General features: G+C 40.9%; 1 long non-coding RNA gene across 1 annotated transcript in view; it reads left to right on the plus strand.

Moving 5' to 3' along the window:
- The window catches only part of LOC144221373 (uncharacterized), an 84,690-nt gene that overhangs the window by 35,295 nt on the left and 27,644 nt on the right, over positions 1–21,751 (plus strand). The window contains exon 2 of the long non-coding RNA XR_013332052.1: positions 6,729–6,820. This is a non-coding gene — a long non-coding RNA (uncharacterized LOC144221373). The remainder of the gene's footprint in view (positions 1–6,728; positions 6,821–21,751) is intronic.

Consider the following 21,751-nt stretch of genomic DNA (forward strand, 5'->3'; position numbering starts at 1 on the left):
TATATGTGATGATATATATCACTATATGTGATACGTACATAATTATGTGTTACATAGTTATATATTATATATAAAATATATAAATTAATTAAAATGAATTGGCTCATGCAGTTATGGAAAATGAGAAATCCATATTCAGGAGATCCAGTGGTGTGAGCTTCAGTCCTAGTTCAAGTCCAAAGGCAAGAGGAAGTCCGTGTCCCAGCTGAAAGAGAGAAAGAAGCCTTCCTTACTCATCCTTTTAGCCTATCCAGGCCACCTATGGATTGGATGACGTCCACTCACATTAGGGAGCAATCTGTTTCACTCAGTCCACAGAATCAAATGTTAATCTCAGCAGAAACACCCTCACAGGCACACCCAGAAATACTGTTTAGCCAAATTTCTGGGCCCTCTATGGCCCAGTCAACTTGACACTAAAATTAACCACTACAAGCAGTTATTAGTAGAAAAGTCAGAGATTAACTGAAATCCTTTCCTGATCTTGAGATGCTTATTGGCTAGTTTCCAAAGAAGTTATTTACCAAAATAACAATAATTCAAAGTGAAAAGTAATATGACCATTTTTAAAAGGTAAGTCAGGGATCCTGGGTGGCTCAGTTGGTTAAGTGTCCGAATCTTGGTTTCAGCTCAGGTCATGATCTCATGGTTTCATGAATTTGAGCCCTGCTTCAGGCTCTGTGCTTACAGTGTGGAGCGTGCTTGGGATTCTCTCTCTCTCAGTCTTTCTCTGCCCCTCCCCTGCTCATGCTGTCTCTGTCTCTGTCAAAAATAAATAAATAAAAATCTTAAAAATAAATAAAAGATAAGTCAGATCATGTCACTTCACTACTTAAAATTTAACTGTGGCTTTCCAGTAGATTTACGTTAAAATCTCAATTCCAAACCTTGGCATAGACAACCTTCCATAGCTTTCTGACTGCACCACCTTTCCTGTGTCCACTACAGCCAGGGCAAAAGTATTTATTCTAAAAAGGGCCAAACACCCTCTTCTTGGGGCCTTTGCCTGTGCTTTTTTCTTCCCTCTGCCTGAAGGGCTTGTTCTTGCTTCACTGTTCCCAAGCCCCACACTGGTCAGGGATTGAGGCAGTACATATGTGTGTGTGTGTGTGTGTGTGTGTGTGTGTGTGTGTGTGTGTGTACTGTGTATATACTGTGTGTGTATATATATATATATACACACACATCTATGTATCACAAATATACATCACAAAAAAATCACATTTTCATAGATATTGTATAATTGAAGCAGTTATGACCAAGAATTTCAAAGCAAATAAATCAGTCATGACAAAAATGTTTTGAAAGTGAAGCTCTATCCACTATAAATGCCTGTAATCATTTTAATATATGCTGAAATGCTACAAAGTTGCAACTCCTTGTTGAAACAATGTCTAAATTAAGTACATGATATAAAAATACAGTTTTTCTCTGTAATAAATTTGATCCAGATTCCAACAGGAAGCTAAAATCAGTCTTTAAATATTAATTACCTGTTTTCATTGCTTTAAGTTTACAACAGGTTGGCAGAAATGATTTGGAATGTTCAGATCTCTGTCAAAAGCTGCTGATCGTGGCTTGTACTTAGGTATTTATTTTCAGTATCTTTCTTGGCATCAGTAAAAGATAGTGAAGATTTTCAAATGTTGTGTTTCTCCCATTGAGATGTGTTTTTAAAAATCAAAACTAACCCAACATTTTCCTTTTTATACTTACATAATTGATTTATTCAAAATCACAAATACAGTTAGTATTTGACTAAAGTATTGATCTACTAGTACCTAGTTATGTGACTTCAGAAAATTCTTATATTTGTACATTATTATACACTGACATTTTTCTTACTGTTTGAGATAGCTTCTAATTATGAAACTAATTGAATAAATACAGAATAGAAATGAAGATCATTTAAAAAAAAAAAAAGGGTCATATCCTAATGGGAAGAGGTGAGGGAGTTGGCTCAGACTTAGGGAAAAAGAGGTTTTTGATTAAGACCTTGCTTTTCTTGTTTAAACAGAGGGGCTGATTTAGACGGCAAGTAGGTCCTCTCTCGTGTGCCAGACCTAACTGGTTGGAAGAGTCCACTGCACTGGGGTGCGATGGTCTTGAGGCCATCTGTGGGCTCATGTGGGCAGAATGCCCCGACCTCTGGGTGAGGTCTGCCCAAGTTGAGGTCCTAGGAAGTCACAGGAGGTATGCATGCCATGCATGGTCCATTTCTGGACAAGATTATGGTTGTCAGTAACTCTTTTAAGTATCCTCGCTGTTTCTGCATAACCTCTCCCTGTGCAGCAACAAACTCTTTGCAAATAAAGAAAAATGATCTGTTATGCATATTCATTGACATCATCGGTTTGAATTTTTTTGGCAAATGGATTCACCTCAGTTCCTTTGTGTGACGTCTTGGAAATTCGGAGCGTGGTTCCTGACCATTCAGCTGAGTGTCTGGTAGGCGAGAAGAGCCCTAATCATGTAATTATACAAATAACCTTGTAATTGCTGTTGTGAGGGGTTCTATCCAGGAAAGTGTGGTGCTCAGTGAGGCATGCCCAGCCTGTGCTGCAAGTCTGCCGATGGCTGCTGTGCCTCAGTCCCCACATCGGAGGACTTGCTTCCTTGTGTGTGTTTGTACAGAGTGTTTACTCATTAACAGATTCCAAACCCCCATTATCTCGTCACACCTCTGTCTGAAATCCTGTGCAGTCCTGTTTTATTGACGGCATACCTCCTGGCAGAAGCAGTCTGTATACATGCCTTATTCTCAACTCAGGTGAAGAGGAAGCAGGAGGTGTCTTTAACTGCACAGAAAATCAGAAATGAGCCAGAGATAAGATGCAAAGAAAATCAGAGCAGATCTGGCAAGAAACACGTGGCCGTTCCTGAAGATGTGCTGTGGAGTGGAACACTGATTCAGTTCAGGTGGAATTGGCTGACGTGGGTTTCAAATTTTGGGGGGACTCAGTTTTTTCACCTAGAATATATAGATTAAATAATAGATTAAATGAAATAATGCTTAAAGATTTAACGATCTTGGCACCATAACAAAAGTTAGGTTCCTCCTCAACCTTAGGATGAATAAAATTGGAGATGAGATGGACCCATAGAGAGATAATATGAAGCTCTGGCTCAGAATAGTTAATTTTAGCTAAATGTCAGCTTAGTCAGGCCACAATACCCAGGTCATACCCATGTTTCTGTAAAGGTATTTTTTAAGATGAGATTAGCATTTAAAGTAGTAGACTTTTGAGTATAGCAGATTACTCTCCATATTGTGGGTGGGCCTCATCCAATCAGTTGACTGCCTGAATAGAAAAAGATTGACTCCACTAGAAGAAGGAATTCTGCCTCCAGATGCCCTTTAGATTCAGGCTGCAACGTCAGCTCTTGCCTGGATCTCGGTCCTGCTGGTCTACACTGCAGATTTTAGACTTGCTAGGCTTTACAATTGCATGATCCAATTCCTTAAAAATAAGTCATCTTTGTCTTTTTCTGTGTTTCTGTGTGTGTGTGTGTCTGTCTGTCTGTCTGTCTGTCTGTCTGTGTCTCTCTCTCCCAGGATGGATATGCATGTAGATAAAAATCTCTTTGTTAGTTCTGTTTCTCTGGAGTACTCTAATACAGAAGGGATTCAAGAAAAACTTAAAGTGAATCACTTCTAAGACCAGGGTGGTGTGCACAACCACTAAGTGGTGTGAGTACTTGATAGATAATGGATCGGGAAGATAGCTCTCCTGTATTCAAAGATAATTGTTTGCAGGTGCGCTGGTATCGTCATTTGCTTCATTACACAGGTTTAGTGAAAGCCTGGCTGTACAGGCCCTCATGTCCTAAACCATTAATCCTCATTCACAGGGAGCTGCTGACTAGAAACCCTGTGTTAGCTTTTCCAGCACAGCACTGGAGAGTGATGGCCCTTGTTGGTATTTGCAATGTAAGTCTCTCTTAAGGTTAAAAAAAAATCCCAGAATAAATCTTCAGGCAATTCATTTTTGAAATTGAATAAGAACCATTTGGGCAGCACACTCCATCCGGTGATAAACCTGCTAACTGCTGCCCTCTAATTCTTCTGTTGTTCCAATTAAATACCTTGCAGCCATTCAGAAAAATGAATTGTGTTGCCACATCTTCCTGTGGCCACAGCCACTAATTAGTTCCGAGCAGGTCTGAATATCAGGGAATTACAGGGAGGACCTCAAATTACATCCTCAAGTGCAGCAGGTTGCTTCAATGTTTTTTGCTCAGCATTTACAATTTCCACGCCATTTAGATTTGGAGTTTATTGATAGAAAAGGGAAAACTTTATGTTCCACATTCCTGATGGTGGCATCGTCATCATTCTTTCAGCTGAAGCAAACAGCTTTACAGAATCTGAAGAGGGACTTGGTCAAGGAAGGTCTGTGCACAAAGCATGCTCTTAGTGTTACCGATGTCTTCCAAGGGGTCAAATCTGAAGAATGTACTGGAAAAGCTTTCTTATTTCCCTTTGACAGTAAAAGGAAGTTTATTATTTTTATATTTATACTGGCATTCCAGAGTTTCAACACTATTTGAACTTTGCAGGTAGATTTCTCTGATCATTTCCACCCCCTCCCCCCCAGCCTTCCTATGTATATACTACCAGACATTTAAATAGGACACTTCGGATTTTTTTCCAAATTATTTTCATCCTTTACAGCTGGACTCAATTTTTCTTTCTTTTCTGAGTCCTTTCTGGACTTGCCACTATTGTTTGTGTTCCCAGTGCCTTTGAAACCCTGTGCTATATAGCCTCTGTACTCATCACGTCTCAGTTTCAAACAAGCTGAGAGTTAATTCCGCAGTCAGCCTTATCAGCCTATTGAGAATAGAAATCGTATCTTCTTGTCTTCTCTTTGGAATATGCTGTTTTATTTTTCATAGATAAGTTAAACAATCCTATTGTTCTATAATCCATCTTTTCCTCTGGCGTCAGAAAAGCTTTTCTAAAAGGCAGTGTCTTTAAGCCCTATTTTCCCCCAAGTCCTTTAATAATATTTCCTTGGATTCTGCATCTGTCCATGGGTAGTTCAACTCAGTTGTCCCTAGAAACAAAAAGATGACAAATTGGGATTTAAAATGAAATCCTATTTCATATCTTTGTATTATTTAAATCTTTTCCGAGGCGCATTGGATTGTTGAGATACTAGCTCCAGGGTTCAGCCACCTTCTAGAGAAATGAGATGAGGGTGTCGTGGTCAGAGGGAGATTAGTGTCCGGAAGGGATGGAGAGCCAGCTATAGGGGGGGACAGAGAGAGTCAGCAGGAACCGTCTTGGTCGAGGAGGGTCTCCTGCAATAGATAGAAGGAGGGTAACGGGAAACAAGGGGCTCGGCCACATAAGCCCCTCGTCAGGGTACCACGCACGCCAGAATTCAAGCCATGGCCGCAAAGTCGTAGTGAATAATCTAAAAGAACGCTGCCTCCTACAAGGGGACTAATCTGTGATGTGCACCGACCCAAAAGCATCAAGGCCCCAGGAAACCACGGAGCCCACCCAGGCATACAGATATGAAGCCTGGTTGCCAGCTGAGCAGATGGGGTAAGTGCGTACGGGAGAGCGAGGTTGAAAATGGAGCACATGAAGCTTCATCGCGCTGGGTAGACGCGGGGAGGTAACGCCAGAGACGTCAGTCCCGCTGCTGCTTGCCCTCCCTCCCCCGCCCCCTCCCTGCGAACCCAGCGCTCCCTGTACCTTCAGGGCACTGCCTGTGTCCTCGGCAGCCTTCCTGCTGGCACTGACCCCCGAACGTCTGCCCGCCTGACTGCAGTTGGAGAAGCAGGACACCAGTACTGCTCCTCTCATCACTTCTCTTTTTACCTGGTTACTAGACTTGAGAAGTGCGGAAGTATTACGAGGCTGAGAGCAATCCCACAGAAACGTCACGGCGCTGAAGCCCCATTGCTGCCCTTCTCTCCGAGGCACGCAGTTCACCTTGTGTTTACGTGTGTGGTGCCCCCTAGAGTTGTACGATTGCCTGCATAAACTCAGGCTGATTTAAATAGAAAATGTCATGCTGGGGCGCCTGGGGGCTCAGTGGGTTAAGCGTCAGACTTCAGCTCAGGTCATGATCTCACGGTTCATGAGTTCGAGCCCCGCATTGGGCTGAGCTCACTGTGGTCAGCACGGAGTCTGCTTTGGATCCTCTGTCCCTACCTGTCTCTCTGCCCTTCCACTGCTCATGCTCTCTCAAAAATAAATAAAACAAAAAGAGAAAGACAGAAAGAGGGAAGGAAAATGTCATGCTACAGAGCAGTGTATCTTATTAAAGAGTTGCATCAAGGTGTGGTGGAGACTAATAGCTGTATGGTTTATGCAGTCAAGTCATGATTCTGCCTTGTGTCTTCCCGGGGAGCTTGGGCAGACTACTGTGCCTTAATTCACTCAACTCTTAACAGCACATGCTCACAAGGCTTAAATGAGATGGAAGTAAAAGAAAATAAGTAAAGTGCTCAGAAGTGTTCCTGGCAGGTGAAAAGCACTCCATAAACATTCGTTATCCTTAACAGTGTAGTTTATAGTTATAAAATTGCCAGTTAGACTTTCACTAGCACCAACCAAAAGCAATTCGCTGCTCTGTTCCTGGATCAAATGAAAGGCTTAAAGTTTTAGAACCAGTACAGTGATACGTATTTCATGTGACTCTTGGGCCACTGAGAAATAGATTTATGAAAACACAGGCAAATATCAAGAGAGTAACTTTTTCTTTCAGGTGGGATTTAAAACCGAGAAGTCTGCACATTTGAAGACTTATGCGGTAGAAGAAGTGAATGACTCCTGTGTTTTCACTGTTTCGACGTTGCTGTGAGTGTACACATTTGTATAGTAGGTGTGTGTGTCTCTAGCTGCTCTAAAAAATGCATGAAATGTGCCCTTCACCCATTTTTCTTTTCTTTTTGGTAATTTATATCTTACTTTCCTCTCTTTGTCCCTGTCTCCTTTCATTCTTTCATAAATAATATATAGCTCTTCTCTGCCATTCTAAAGGGGTCATGGGGACTTTAAACTGAATTGATACAGCTATAAAGGGAGAGACAAGGGAAGACAGTGTAACTTTAGGATGGACAGCCGCGTGGTTGGACTGCAGATGCCGAAGTAGCTTTGATCGGGGGTGAGGTAGGAAAGGTCTGAGAACAGTCAGAGCAAAGTCGTACAGGTCTCCCGGGCAAAGGTGGGGAGACATGTCCCTGCGTAAGGTTGGGTCCAGAAACAGCTAGTTAAAATGTTAAGAGCATCAATCTTGTGGGGAAATACACAGAAGCTGAGTCCTGTAAGAGCATAGACTCCTTGCCAGGGCTGGAATGAGGGCAGGGATGTGTGGAGAGCTACACACTCACCCACAACTGTGCACACATGTGTTCACACACGTGCACAAGCACACACCTATCTTTTTTTAAACTTAAAAAATTTTTTTTTCCTGTTGAGAAAGAGAGAGGAGAGACAGAATGTGAGTGAAGGGCAGAGAGAGAGGGAGACACAGCATCAGAAGCAGGCTTCAGGCTCTGAGCTGTCGGTCAGCACAGAGCCCGACGTGAGGCTCTGTTTGTGGAAGTCGTTTTTCGAACGGGGTTGGTGTGGCTTATCCACACTTAGGTTAATCTCTGTGTGACCGGTTGCGAGGAGTAGTGCTAGGCAGGACGTTCATCTGTGTCTGTTCTAACACAGACAGGTGACTTGGTTTACAGCTGAGCTCGGCAGAAATCCTGAGAATTTGAGACGGATGTGCACAAGCCCCGCCTCCTCAGTGTTTTCTTAGCTCTGGGTGGAGTTCTCTCCTGGCACTGGTTCTTCCCTTTTACCCTCTCCCTCGTCTGTGTTTTGAGCCTCTGGTTTTTGTGCTCTCAGTGCTTTAGTGTTTGGGGCTTAGAAGCAGCACTATGTGTGAATAAGGAGTTAGGCTTCACACGCAGCTCCACAGAAGGGCTTCTTGGAGCTGTGTCCTACGGGGCCCAGGGGTCACCCCAGAGAAGCAGAGAAGAACAGGGGGATTCAAGATGAATGAATGGAACAGAGGAGCTTGATGGAGAAACGCGGAGAAGAGCTGTGACAGCTGATAGAACTATATAGAGGAAGGAAATCACAAAACAAATTGAAGGTAGTCCATAAACCGGGGACTAAGAGAAACGGAATGTGAGAATAAGGGAAGGTGGATACTTTTCTAGTAAATCAGAAACTCAGCAACTACCAAGAAAAGGTATTAGCTTTGTTTGCCTAACATGAATCCAGTCTGGGGGCATGAACTAGCATTCATGAGTAAAAAAAACATTATTTTTTAAAATTTTAATGGAAAGGTCTAAAGAGGAAAACTATAAACTATTCCGGCACCCCAGCCCATGGAAGGGATATGAACACTGACAGGAAGAGGTAATTTAAAGAGAGAGTCTGTGTTTCATTGTAGTTTATGTGTAATATAAAATAGGACAAAAGATGGAGAATAATCTGGATTTTGTGAACATTAGACATTATTTGAGATTTTCCCCAGACCTATAAGAGATATTGCCACACAAGCATCCAGATTGGGGAAGGAATATCTCACAAAATATGTATACATTCTGCGTGCCTTTTGGGGGGAAAAACTATGCAAAAATGAAATTATGTTAGAGGTAGTAAGTGAAAAGGCAGTTTAAGACCAGTAATAAATGACAATAATGGGTGGGGGGAAGACCACAGAATAGACTTTTCTCCAAGGAAGATATAAAAATGGCCAACAAGCATATGAAAAGATTGTCAACATCATGAGTCTTCAGGAAATATAAATAAAAGCCACAATGAGACACTACTTCATACCCACCTGAAGAGCAGAATCCAGTATTCACATAATAGCAAATGTTGGCAAGGCTGTGGAGGAGTTTGAACCCTTGTCCATTGCTGGTGGAAAAAGAAAGTGGTGCACCCATTTAAGAAAATAGTTTGGCCATTTCTCAAAAGATGAAACACACAGTTATAATCTAATCAAACAATTCTACTAAGTCTATACACAAGAGCAATTAAAACCTGTTCACACAAAACCTTTTATAGAATCATTTCTAGCAGTGTTACTCATTTGATCCAAAATATGGAAACAACCCAAATTCCATCAACAACACTGGATAAAAACTGATATATCCATATAGTGGAATCATATTTGGCCATAAAAAAGACTGAAGAACTAATACTATGCTACAGATGAAACTTAAAAACATGCCAAGTGAAAAAAGCCAGTTACAAAACCTACATGCTATATTTTTCCATGCAAATCAAAGTCCAGATAGGAAAATACAGAGATGGAAAGCAGATAGTGGGTGCTGAAAGCTGAGAGGGGAAATGGGGAGTTAGGAGTGGGAGCTAAAGTGGGGCACCTGGGTGGCTTAGTCGGTTAAGCGTCTGACTTTTGCTTAGGTCATGATCTCGCGGTTCGTGGGTTCGAGCCCCGCGTCGGGCTCTGTGCTGACTGCCAGCTCAAAGCCTGGAGCCTGTTTCAGTCTGTGACTCCCTCTCTCTCTGACCCTCCCCTGCTCACGCTGTCTCTCTCTCTCTCTCCTAGAAATAAATAAAAATATTTAAATATATATATATAAATATATATATATAAAATAAATAAAAATATAAATAAATAAATTTTTTATAAATAAAAAAATATTTAAAAAAAAGGAGTGGGAGCTAAAGAGTATGGGGCATTTTTTGAGGGGATGAAAATGTTCTAAAGTTGACTGTCACACTGGCTGCATCTATATCTGAATGAACTAAAAACCATTGACTTGAACACGTTAAATGAGTAAATTGTATGATATATAAATAATATCTCAACCAAACTGAAAATAGAGAAGTAAATAAATAAAAGAAAAATTAGAGAATACATTAAGATGTTTGCAAAAATAGGCTAATAAAATTGTCATATTTCTTTTCAACCGAAAATCAAAGGTGTAGATATCTCAATGACAGTATTTGTTTATAGATTATCAGAACAGATGCCCTGAAAGGAAAATATAACACCTAAAAATATCCAGGCCAGAATGGTTGTACTAGATAACTTTTCCAAACATTTAAAAAAGAGTTAACACAATTTTTACAATCTTAAGTAAAGGGGTGGGGGGAAAACATTATCCAGTTCATTTATAAGACCAGCATTAACCTGATCTCAAACAAGACAAAGACAGTTAAAAAAAAAAAATTAACTAGACAGCAATATCTTTTATAAGACACAGAAATTGTCACCCAAATATCAGTAAGCTGAATCCAACAAGGTATAGAAAGAACTATACACCATGACCAATTGAGACTTATTCCAGGTAGGGCAGGCTAGTCCAACATTTGAGAATCAATCATATGAACAGGATAAAGGGGAAGAAACATGCAATCATATCACTTGACACAGAAGAAGCATTTAACAAAATTTAACCCATTCATGATTAAAAAAAACAAAAAACAAAATAAAACTCTCAGCAAACTAGAAATAGATTGGAATTTGTATATCTTGATGAAGCATGTATACCAGAAATCTACAACTAAGTTCATATGAATATTTCCCCCTGAGATACAGAAGATGTCTCAGTCAGCTCATGTTGCCATGACAAAATGCCATAGACTGGGTGGCTCAAACAACAGAAATTTGTTTTCTCATAGTTCTGGAGCTTGGAAGTCTGTGGTCAGAGTCCCAGCATAGCTGGATTCTAGCGAGAGCTCCCTTCTTGGTTTCACATGGCCGCCTTCTCATGTGTTCTTACATGTCTTAGTGCAGTGGTTTGAACTTCCAGTACTATATGGGGTACGAATCATGAGAGTGGAGGTCCTTCTCTTGTTCCGCGATGGACTGACTTCTGGACTTCCCCCAATTCATATGTTGAAACCCCTACCCTCAATGGGATTGTATCTGGAGATGGGGTCTAACCCCATGATAAAGAAATATTTATTTGAAATATATGCATATATGTGTATACACACACACACACATACACACATATTATTTATTTATTTATTTGAAAACTACTGGTATTCAGAATACATAAGAACCTTCCAAACTTGATAATAGAAAATCCCATGCAATCCAGTTATGAAATAGGCAAATGACACAAACGGATATTTCACTGAAGAAGACATACACCTATACTGAGACTAAGTAAGCATACTGAAAGTTTCTCAGTATAATTAGCCATAAGGAAAAAGCAAATTAAAACCACAGTGAAGTATCTCTGTACACCTATCAGAATGGCTAAAATAAAAGGTAGCGAACACTTAATGCTTACAAGGATGCAGATAAGCTGGATCAGTTATGCATTGCTGGTAGGGATGTAAAACAGTATAGCCACCTCAAAAATGCTTGGCCCTTTCTTATAAAATTAATATGTAATTGTCATAGGACCTAGAATATGCAATCTTGGGCACTTATTTCACAGGAATGAAGCGTAAAAAATGTCTATATGAAAACCTGTGCTATGTTCATAGCAGCTGATTGTTAATAGACCAAAACAGGAAAGAACCCTGATGTCCTTCAAAGGGTGTTTAACTATTGTGAAAGAAGCAATAATACATTGAAGCCAAGGAATTCTACCCTGCAGTAAAAAGGAGCTGCCCTCCCTGCATGTAAGGCATGGGAGAATTCTCTGGCTAGGAGGCCCTGTTTCTCTTGCACTGTGCTGGGCGTTCCCCGTTGAAAAGGAGTTGAAAACTCCTCTCTCGCCCTTTCTGTGTTCCAGCAGGGTGATATCATCTCTCATGTGGATTCCAGAGCTCTGATAAAGCGGTTTTCACCCATGAAGGGTTGTTAAATTGGTAACACGGTGGTGGTGGTGGGGAGGGTGGTGAATGAAGGTTGGGACCTCTTCTTCGACCTTCTGCTGTCTTGCTGACATTACTTCTCAGAAATGTTTTAAATAATTTATAGAAAATAAGGAAAACTAGGACATTAAAAACAGATCTTTTATGTTTAGCAAACTATTTCCCCCTTTGCTGTACCCCACTCCTTCCTTTAGAGATAGGGTTGCATGCAGCATCATTTCTCTTCAGCATAAAGATATTCTTTAAGCATTTCTTACATGGCAAGTCTGTGGGCTGCCAATTAGCTCAGCATTTGTCAATCTGAAAATGTCTGTACTTCACCTGCAAGTCTGAAGGATACTTTCATTAAATAAACGATTCCAGGAGGAGGGAAGTAAAGCCATCGCTAGTTCTGGGTTGGATCCTTTGTCTATGGAGTGTGTGCAGCCTAGGCTCCTCCTTATTGCTCTTTGTCATCACAAAGTGTGGTGACAAAAACCCTAAAGAGAGGTATTGGTGATGGCGGCAGTGAGAACTCAAGAATTCACTCCATGGTTAGGTTCTTGTCATTTGTTTTTATGCGGGAGAAATAAAGATTAGGTGTGTAAAAAAGGCTCAAATGTTTGAAGACTTTTCATATTGGTCATTATTCAGTGAAAGTGGGGAAGCAAAACTCAGAGGACAGACAAAATACTACCTTATATCGTAAAAGTTATCCTGCGTGGATTATTAGGATGTATAGGAAAGATAACAGATAGGGGTCGGGGAGATCGGTTTATACTTTAGCTCTTAGCTTTTAGCATAAACTCAGGGAGAAGAAACCAAAACATAAGCTAGTGCAGTGATCATTGAAGAGCAAGAGAGGAAATGAGTTCAAAATAATTTTGGAGGATGATCTGACAAGACACAGTAACTAATCAGTTTTTAAGTATATGAGGATGTTTCTAAGTTAAATGACCAGGTACTTGCAGTGCATTCATTAATTTATGAAATATAAGTGGCGGGGCAAGGTTGAGGGGTGGCATTAACTCCATATTCTAGGCTATTTAGCGAAAGCATGTGACTGCATTCGGGACACTCGCTAAGAAGAGATGTCAGAAATGGAGGTCAGATTAGATTTGAGGAATTTTGTTTTGTGTGTAACTGAAGCTATACTCAAGGAGCATGTCACACAAGTAGAGAACAGAATAGAAACTAGAAAGAAGAAAGAGCTGAGGACAAATTCCTAGGGACAACATTTAAAAGGCAAGATGAAGCAAATGAGGAGGCAGGTGGACAGTAGGCGAGAGTGAATGGTACAGTGGAGGTTATGGGAGGAGTTTCAGGAAATGGAGACAGTCAACAGGTTCCAGAGGAAAGCAGGCTCCTCTAAGTTGGCACCGTGCTCAGTGAGGCAGTAATGTGAGGAGGGCAACTCATTGTACTCCTGGCTCAAGGAGACAGTGTTTCTTAAACTACACTTAAAAAAACTTTTGCAGATACTTCCAAAACCATGGCGCCCAGACAGTGTATTACATATTAGGAACAGGGTAGCAAGGAAAGTTGAAATGTTGTTCAAGTGAAACTCAGGAGCAAGTTTCACCTCTTGCATTATTAACCAGAATGAGGCATTTAGATCACTTTCATTTGATTTTTGACGTGGAATCCTTGAGCTAAACCAATGAGAAGAAGCAACGTCCTTAGTATAGCTTGACAAACACACATAGAGAAACCGTCCTGTGCCACATGAATGGAAAGGTGAGGAAGACGTTAATCTCCCCAGTGGTGCTGCTGCTGTTCTGTTACGGCTTCACACTGTCTTACGCCTCAGCAAATGGTGACTGGCAACAAGTTCATCTCCCCATCCTTTCTCTGAGAAAAGCCTGTGAACTGGAAGAGGAAAAGAATGTGAGAGATCATTTAGAAATCTTTTTTTTAATGTTTTATTTATTTCTGAGAGAGAGAGAGAAAGAGACAGCATGAGCAGGGGAGGGTCAGAGAGAGAGGGAGACACAGAGTCTGAAACCGGCTCCAGGCTCTGAGCTGTCAGCACAGAACCCGATGCATAGGGCTCAATGCGGGGCTCAAACCCACGAACTGTGAGATCACGACCTGATCATGACCAAATTCGGGCGCTTAACCGACTGAGCCACCCAGGTACCCCTATGAGAGATCATTTAAACCAGGGTTGATAACAATTCCCAAACTTCCTTTGCTGCTGTTTACATCTCTGATGGTGAAATGTCATGGTCTTCTAGATGAGGCAAAATCCAATCATCTCATACAGGTCCGGACTGAAACTCAGGAGCACTAGTGTCTTTCATTTTCTCTTTCTTTGTATTGAACCATTAACCAGGATATCCCCATTCCGTAGCCCTGCCAGATAAGAAAATTCTCTGTTATTAATTATAATCAGAGCTTAACCATTTAAAATATCTTAAAAGGTAATAATTATCCTCATAACACGGAGGAGTCACCTGCATTGCAGACAAGCACTTGGCAGTGGGTGCTGTAATTAGGGAAGGGCTGTAGCATTTGATGAGCTTGAGCTTAGAGAGTGGGACTTCTGACACACACATCTCGTTTCCAGGGTGACATAGAGTGTGCTAAGGAATTGAAAGAGCCTGTGCTGCTTATTCTTTTTTTTTTTTAACAGCACAAATTCAGAACTGGGATGGGGGTGGAGTTCAGTCCAGGGGATGAAGGACAGCAGTGGGTCCCTTAGGGAAGGCGAGGTAGGAAGGTGCTTCATAAAGGGCCCCACATTGAGACAGCATACCTGATGTCCAGTGGTTCTCTTAGTTTCTTTAAGAAACAGTTCCATAAGGTAAATTGGTCTTTAAAAAAAACGAAAACAAAAACAAAAACAGATGATATGTACTTTTAGAGGTAAAACAGCATTTTTTGTTGTAATTAAAAATAATGTTGCAAATATGAAGAATCATGGTAAAATTTCCATGTGGCTTTGGTGGCTATGTCATGACTTTAATGTTCTCCTGCTGGACTCATTCACTTTTTCCCAGGAAGATGGGATGTCTGCATTTTCAAATGTGATGACAAACAGCTAGGTATACAACTCACTAATTCACAACAAGCCAGGGAGGTACGGCATGTCCTAAAGTTATTGGTGTGTGTCATTCTCAAACTTCTTCCCATGTGTCTTGTAAGCCAGTCACATTCTCTTGATAAAAGTTGCACTTACCGCATGCAGAGTTCACTTAATGTGTACACAGTTCTTTTCCGCCAGCCACAGACTACCCGTGGGACTAGAGTTGGGGAGTAAACCCGGAGAATGACAGTAGTAATTAAAAAAACACACACCAGTAACAGTAAATCTCTTGACAAGGTCTTAGTCATATTAATAAATGTGAGAAATTCACTCTTGTAACATAAGATTTCTAGGAAAACAACCAGATCACTGCAAGATGTATTGGTCCATTTCATTGAATGCGATGTTTTTTTGATAAGTTTTATTTTTATGACTAAGCATTACATCTTTAAATTGGAACTTTATAAAACGTAAAGCATTTTACCTGAAAGTGATACAATGATGTTATTCTTTGGCAATAACCTATCCGTGTGTAAGTCCACCCCCTCCAGAGCCCATAGACAGCATCTCTAATCCAGAGGCCTCACTGTGTACATTTTTCCCTTCTGTTTGTTAAAACACAGAGCGCATCTTCAGCATCTATGGTGCAGAGCACACACTTTGTTAAATGCTGTAAGAAGATATCATATATTGAACGGCTTCTACACAACAGATATTTATTTCTTACGGTTCTGGAGGCTGGAAGTCCACCATGAGGGTGCCAGCCTCGTCAGAGGAGGGCCCCTTCCAGACACAGACTTCTCATTCTGCCCTCTGTGCAGAGGAAGTTAGAGAGCTCCATGGGCTCTTTTTCATAAGAGCATTTACCCCATACATGCGGGCTGCACCCTCACGATCCATCCCTTCCCAAAGACCCCACCTTCCAACACTGTCACATTGGCTGTTAGAATTGCAACATATAAACTTGAGGAGTGGGAGACACAAACATACAGACTGTAGCAGGGGATGATTAATAACATAAACATCCTACAAAGTGCCTGTGCCTGGCACACGCGAAGGGCTAAATTGTAGCTGTTATAGTTATCCCTTTCACGTATGATGTTACTGCCCATCCCATTTCCGCTCTTTTGGGTTTTCAGACATGCTTATCTGAGGCTGAAATTAATATGGCTATCTATGTGTAGACATTCATTTAAAAGTATATTTTAAAATATTTTGAATATTGGGGCACCTGGGTAGCTCAGTTGGTTAAGCATCCAACCTCGGCTCAGGTCATGATCACACGGTTTGTGGGTTCGAGCCCCACATTGAGCTCTGTGCTGATAGCTCAGAGCCTGGAGCTGCTTCCGATTCTGTGTCTCCCTCTCTCTCTGACCCTCCCCTGCTCACGCTGTCTCTCTCTCTCTCTCTCTCTCTCTCAAAAATAAATAGAAATCATTAAAAAACTTTTTAAAACTATTTTGAATATTGAAAGCCTTTAGATTTCAGAAACATGTCAACACCATCTCTTCTCTATTACATTGGGAGAGATTTGAGCAGGAGCAGTGAGCTAAACCAAAACTCTCATGGTCTGTAATGGCTTTTGTAACTGTAGGCACACTTTGCCCTGTTTTCATTGTCTGGAAAATAGAGACTAAAAAATTGAAACCACACTGCAGATGGATTGTAAGGAATGGCAAGTAGGAAAAATAATAACGAAGCAGTAAGTTTTCTTTACAGTGTTGCAAGGTGGTATCACATTTTAATAATGTTCTTTTCACAAAATAAATAGCAAAAAGCAATCAAGAAACTTAACGGCATAATTCACCTAATTTAAAATTGGCCAGAAAGTATGGTCTGAGACAAACTGCAGATTGAAGCTTTAGCATTGCCGCTTTGTGCATATTGCCCGGTGCCTTTGTGGTAGGAGTCCCCTGCCTAAGAAATGTGGTGAGAAATCTCCCTCCCTCATTCCCTCCTTCCCTCACTCGTTCACTCCCTCTCCCCCTCAAGTCTTCCCTCCCTCCCTCCCTGTAAGGGAAGGCAGGCTGGCTGTGTGCACTTGAGTGACATTCCTCAGGACCCTGTAACATGAGACCACCCAATCAGAACGTGTGTCTGCATGTTACCATGGATGGGAGACAAAGAAGTCCCATTTATAAAAGGCTACACCTCACTGCAGTGGGGGCTCAGATTCTCTGGTATGGAACCCACCGAGCCTGGGCCTGCACAGATACAGCTGCTTCCTGGAGAAAGGCCTAGGTGTCCGGTCCCTCTATGCGAATCCTGCTACACCTCGAATGAATAGTTGTTGGGGTTATTACTGAGGATGATGAGATTACACACAAGGCGCAGCTAGCTGAAATGTAACGTGGGGATTTCTGCAGAGCTGCAGTTAAGCTTGGAAGGGGCGTGGGTCTCTTAGAATGCCAGAGGCCTGCCTCACCCCCCGACAGCTGGATGCCCTGGAACTGCCCCCCTAGGTGTCTCTGCAGTCCTTGGGGAACCCCATTCCCTATACATCGTATGCAAAGTTTAGCAAAACAGTAGGACACATAGACCCTTGCTGCGTGTCTCTGATTTGATTGCTGTCTTGTGACTGTTCACCTTTAAGTCCTGCGCCCTTGTTTTTACAGGCCTGAAATGCGGTGTGCCCTCCAGACACAGCAAGCCAGCTCACATCTGTGACTGGCCTGCCACTGCAGTGAGAGGAAGAGTGAGGCACCCGGGTCTTTACTATAAATCTATTGACCTGATCCCTGACCATGTTGACTTCATCATTATTTATTGCTTGTATCTTTCATTACTTTTCAGTTACCATCTACTATTAGTAAAGCATATTGTAAATAATAGAAGGAAGGGAACCTAATGTCCCCTTTTCTCACAAACAATCCACTTTAAATCTGAATGCTTTGCTTTTGTATCTTTTTAGCAGGGTACATTGTGGGCTTACTTTAATTGTGATATATTAATGACAGTATTACAAATGCCATTCAAAATCACACTCTAGGGGCACTGGGTGGCTCAGTCGGTTAAGCGTCCATCTCTTGGTTTGGGCCCAGGTTGTTACTTCCACCTGAGACTGAGCCCCACGTGGGACTTTGCTCTGGGCCTGGAGCCTGCTTAAGAAAGATTCTCTTGGGGCGCCTGGGTTGTTCAGTTGGTTAAGCTCGGACTTCAGCTCAGGACATGATCTCAGTCTGTGGGCTGAGCCCTGCATCAGGCTCTGTGCTGACATTTCAGAGCCTGGAGCCTGCTTTGCATTCTGTGTCTCCCTCTGTCTCTGCCCCTTCCCCACTAGCACTCTGTCTCTCTCTCTCAAAAAAGAATAAACATTTAAATATTTTATAATTTAAAAAAGTTCTCTGTCTCTGCCCCTCCCCTGCTCACCTGCATGTGTGCACATGCTCTCTCTGTCTCTCTCTCTCTTTCTCTCTCTCTCTCTCAACGCAAACAAACAAAAGCACACCTTCTAACTTAGATGGTAGAATTTTACTCAATTTATATAACTTGTGAAAAATGAGCTCATTTTCAAATTGCGATGTGTATGAGGATAATCATGTATGTTCAATCTGTGTAGAACCTAAGTAATTTTCAGGGCATACTATTTTCCATACCTAAAATCCTTCATAAAAATGTAGTTTTGATTTAATTCAAATCTGATTTATAAAGACTAATGCAGTATGCTTAACTTATATAAAGGCAAATGCTTGGGGGGGGGAAACAAACTTTTGTCTTCATGTAGTAAACACTGGGTTTTGTGACTCTTAAGCATCTATACTCCTGTCTCGTGTTAAAGCATCCCTGTTGCCATATTCTTTTTGAGGAATTACTTTTTATAAAGACAAAGAAAATAATGCAACGTGGTGGTAACATCAATTGAAATGGCCTGCGTCTCTGAGCCTAGGTGTGAACATGTGCCCTAAAGCAAACCAATTGGATGTGGTCTCCTGTGATTTTGAGGCATGAATAAAATAATGCCAGTGTGGGGAGAGAAAGCAATTGGAGCCAATTTGTCTGTCAGAACACAGGGTAGGTAATTCTGTTGACTCCATTATGTCGCTAAGGACCAGAATCTGTCTTTTATTTCCACGTTCACAGAGTATAGACTTATCTTGTTCATCTGCCTCCTGTGTGGTCTCAGGATGGCTGCTTGTCTCCCAGTTTCGTAGGACAAGGTGGTTTGGTGGCCGGCAGTTTGGTCAGAGGGACAGCTCGCCTCTGGAGTGGTAGAGCCCGCTGAGCATGGTCATGCGGCCAAACAAACAAATATGTGCCAACTATCATTAGATGGCTAGCGATTTGCAGTTATTTTGATTGGTTATTTCATAAATCTGTGAAAATGTCTCAAATATAATAGTCTACTAATGGTGAAGTGGTACTTTAGCAACAGAGAATACTCTCAGTGACTTCATTGGTCGCAATTTTGGAGGGTAGAGAAAAACATCTTATTTCTATCACCCAGAAATCCCTTACTGTATCTTATTTTACATTTCTCTCCATACAGAATCCCCTCCAGCGATAACGGCTACAGCTACAATTGTTCACTTGATGCTGTACTGGGATTTTGCTTTGGCACTCTCAGTGCCCACTTAGGAAAGGGAAATTGCTAGGGTACAAGCACTAGAGAAGGGTTATTATAAACAACAGCGATGACATGGACCTGATTCCTGCAAAAGAAAAGGAAATGTATAGTTGAGCTTTAGAAAAATGAGGGACAGCAGAATATGAGCTGCACATTAAAAATCCACCGTCTTAAAAAAAAATACTACTGTCTTGAGATTCATAAAACTTGGCTCTGAGAGTTATGAGGATCACTCAGGCGCATATTCTTGACAGTGAACAATCAACATCTTTTGTTGTATTTTTTTAATATGTTTTAAAGTTCATTCGGGCAACACTATCCTTGGTAAGAGCACAAAAGTAGAAACTGTTTCTGCTCTTGGTGCAATCTATGAGGACGTATATTAGATTTATAGACTTGTAAAACTAAAAGGACCAACATTTGTCTTTCATTCCAACTTGTTCATTTTAAATGAAAAGATGAAAGTGTGGAGAGGCTCAAGAAACCCATACTAGTTCAATAGCATCTAATAATCACTGATTTTGTGTTGTCTTAAATCATTTAGTTACACACATTATCTTATCAATGCTCTCAGCAGTTCTGAGAAAGAAGCCCCAACTTAAGTATCAGCTAACTAAAATTCAGCAAGGTCAAGTAACTTGTCCAAGGTCACACTGCTCTGTTTCTCATCAGCAATAGGCCCCAGTCTGCTGACTCCCAGCGTAGCGTTCGCCAGTACCTAGAACTCTGAAACAGCCTATGTGGGGATCTGGAGCACAGAGATTGGCCAGAGAGGTTTAGGTGGTCTCTCTGTGCAGTGATAACATATGAATATATGCTTTTATAAGGTTATCCTGTCATACAGGTGCCTGGGTGGCTCAGTTGGTTAGGTATCTGACTTTGGCCCTGGTCATGATCTTGCGGTTCATGAGTTTGAGTCCCCTGGTGGGTTGTGCTGAGAGCTCAGAGCCTGGAGCCTGTTTCAAATACTGTGTGTGTCCTCTATCTGTGCCTTCACCCCCTTGCACTCTGTCTCTCTCAAAAATAAACATTAACAAAATTTTAAAAAAATAAAAATTTATCATGTCTTATTAATTTAACAGCTTTTAATAGTATGCTTAGTGTTTACAAATGTCAAAATAAGTGGAAAGGGAGAAAATCATGAAACTGTAGCTGCTGAAATAGCTATGTTAGGCTAGATCACTAATTGCATTCTAATCAGGGTGAAAAATAGCTGATGTTTCTGTAGCATAACCAGGCTGGTGGGGAGAAGGGAATGTCAGGATTAAGTACTCCTGTGATACCCTTTTCTGTTTCTATCTACATAATGTTGAGAGCACAGGGTATAAAAGTATGGCCTGGGTATCCCTATGAGGTGATAAGAGACTGATAAGGTCCTACAAAACCAACCAGAACTGCATGGCAAAGGGTGTCATTCGCTGTCATCTTACCCACTGATTCTGGTTCATACATAAGATGTCTGCAGTGAGTTCAGCAGGAAGCCTCCCCATAGTTCTATGTTCAAAGCTAGGATTATTCATTAATTCACTTGTGCAGGCATTCATTAAATTTGTTACTATCCTTGAGCTCCCCTGTGATTGGTAGTTGCAGTTATGGGAAAGAAATATGGAAAATGTTCTGAAAGACTATCAGAGATGTGCTTTCAAAGAAACAGAGTTGAAATATGTTGGGTAATATAATTAGAGTACATTAGTCTAACTTTAGTTCCTCCTCTTTCTAGAGATAGAAGCTTCCTTTCTCTACAGTTTTATGTAATTACTTTCTTAGCCAGAAATGTTTTATTTTTGTTCAGTGGTCTCTAACTTACCAGCCTCTTTCCCAGGACAGCATTTCCGACCACTCCAATAACTACATCGGAATGGCTGTGCTCTGCTTAATGGGCATGAGTTTTAAACAATAATGTCATTTCTGAACACTTAATGAGATTCACAATTAAGAAGGCATTGAAGTTCAATATCTTATTTTAAAAAAAGATTTTCATAATCATGATGTAGCCATCTAAGTTAGTAATGCAAGTAGTCTTTTTCTTCCAATTTAAGAATCAAAGACATGAATGTATTCCTATTTCTTCCTGACCTTGAAATAATTCCAAATGTGAAAAGTTGTTTGACCACCGTCACAGAAAACTATTATGTATATGTGTGTATTTATGCGTCTGTAGATATCTATGTCAAATATTATAGTATAACAAACATGATACAGATGAACTATATCTATACGTAGGTACAGTAAAATATAATCTAAATCTAGATTAAACTGTATCTTCATAGTGTATCAAACCAGGATATATGTATGTATATTATAATAACATATACTGTGTACAAATATGTATATTACTAATAAATATATGATTGTATATTATATGATGTTATATATACTATATTTATTGTATAATAAATGTATTAGTGAT

This window comes from Crocuta crocuta, unplaced genomic scaffold, assembly GCF_008692635.1.
Source record: "Crocuta crocuta isolate KB4526 unplaced genomic scaffold, BGI_CrCroc_1.0 scaffold20, whole genome shotgun sequence".
NCBI lineage: Eukaryota > Metazoa > Chordata > Mammalia > Carnivora > Hyaenidae > Crocuta > Crocuta crocuta.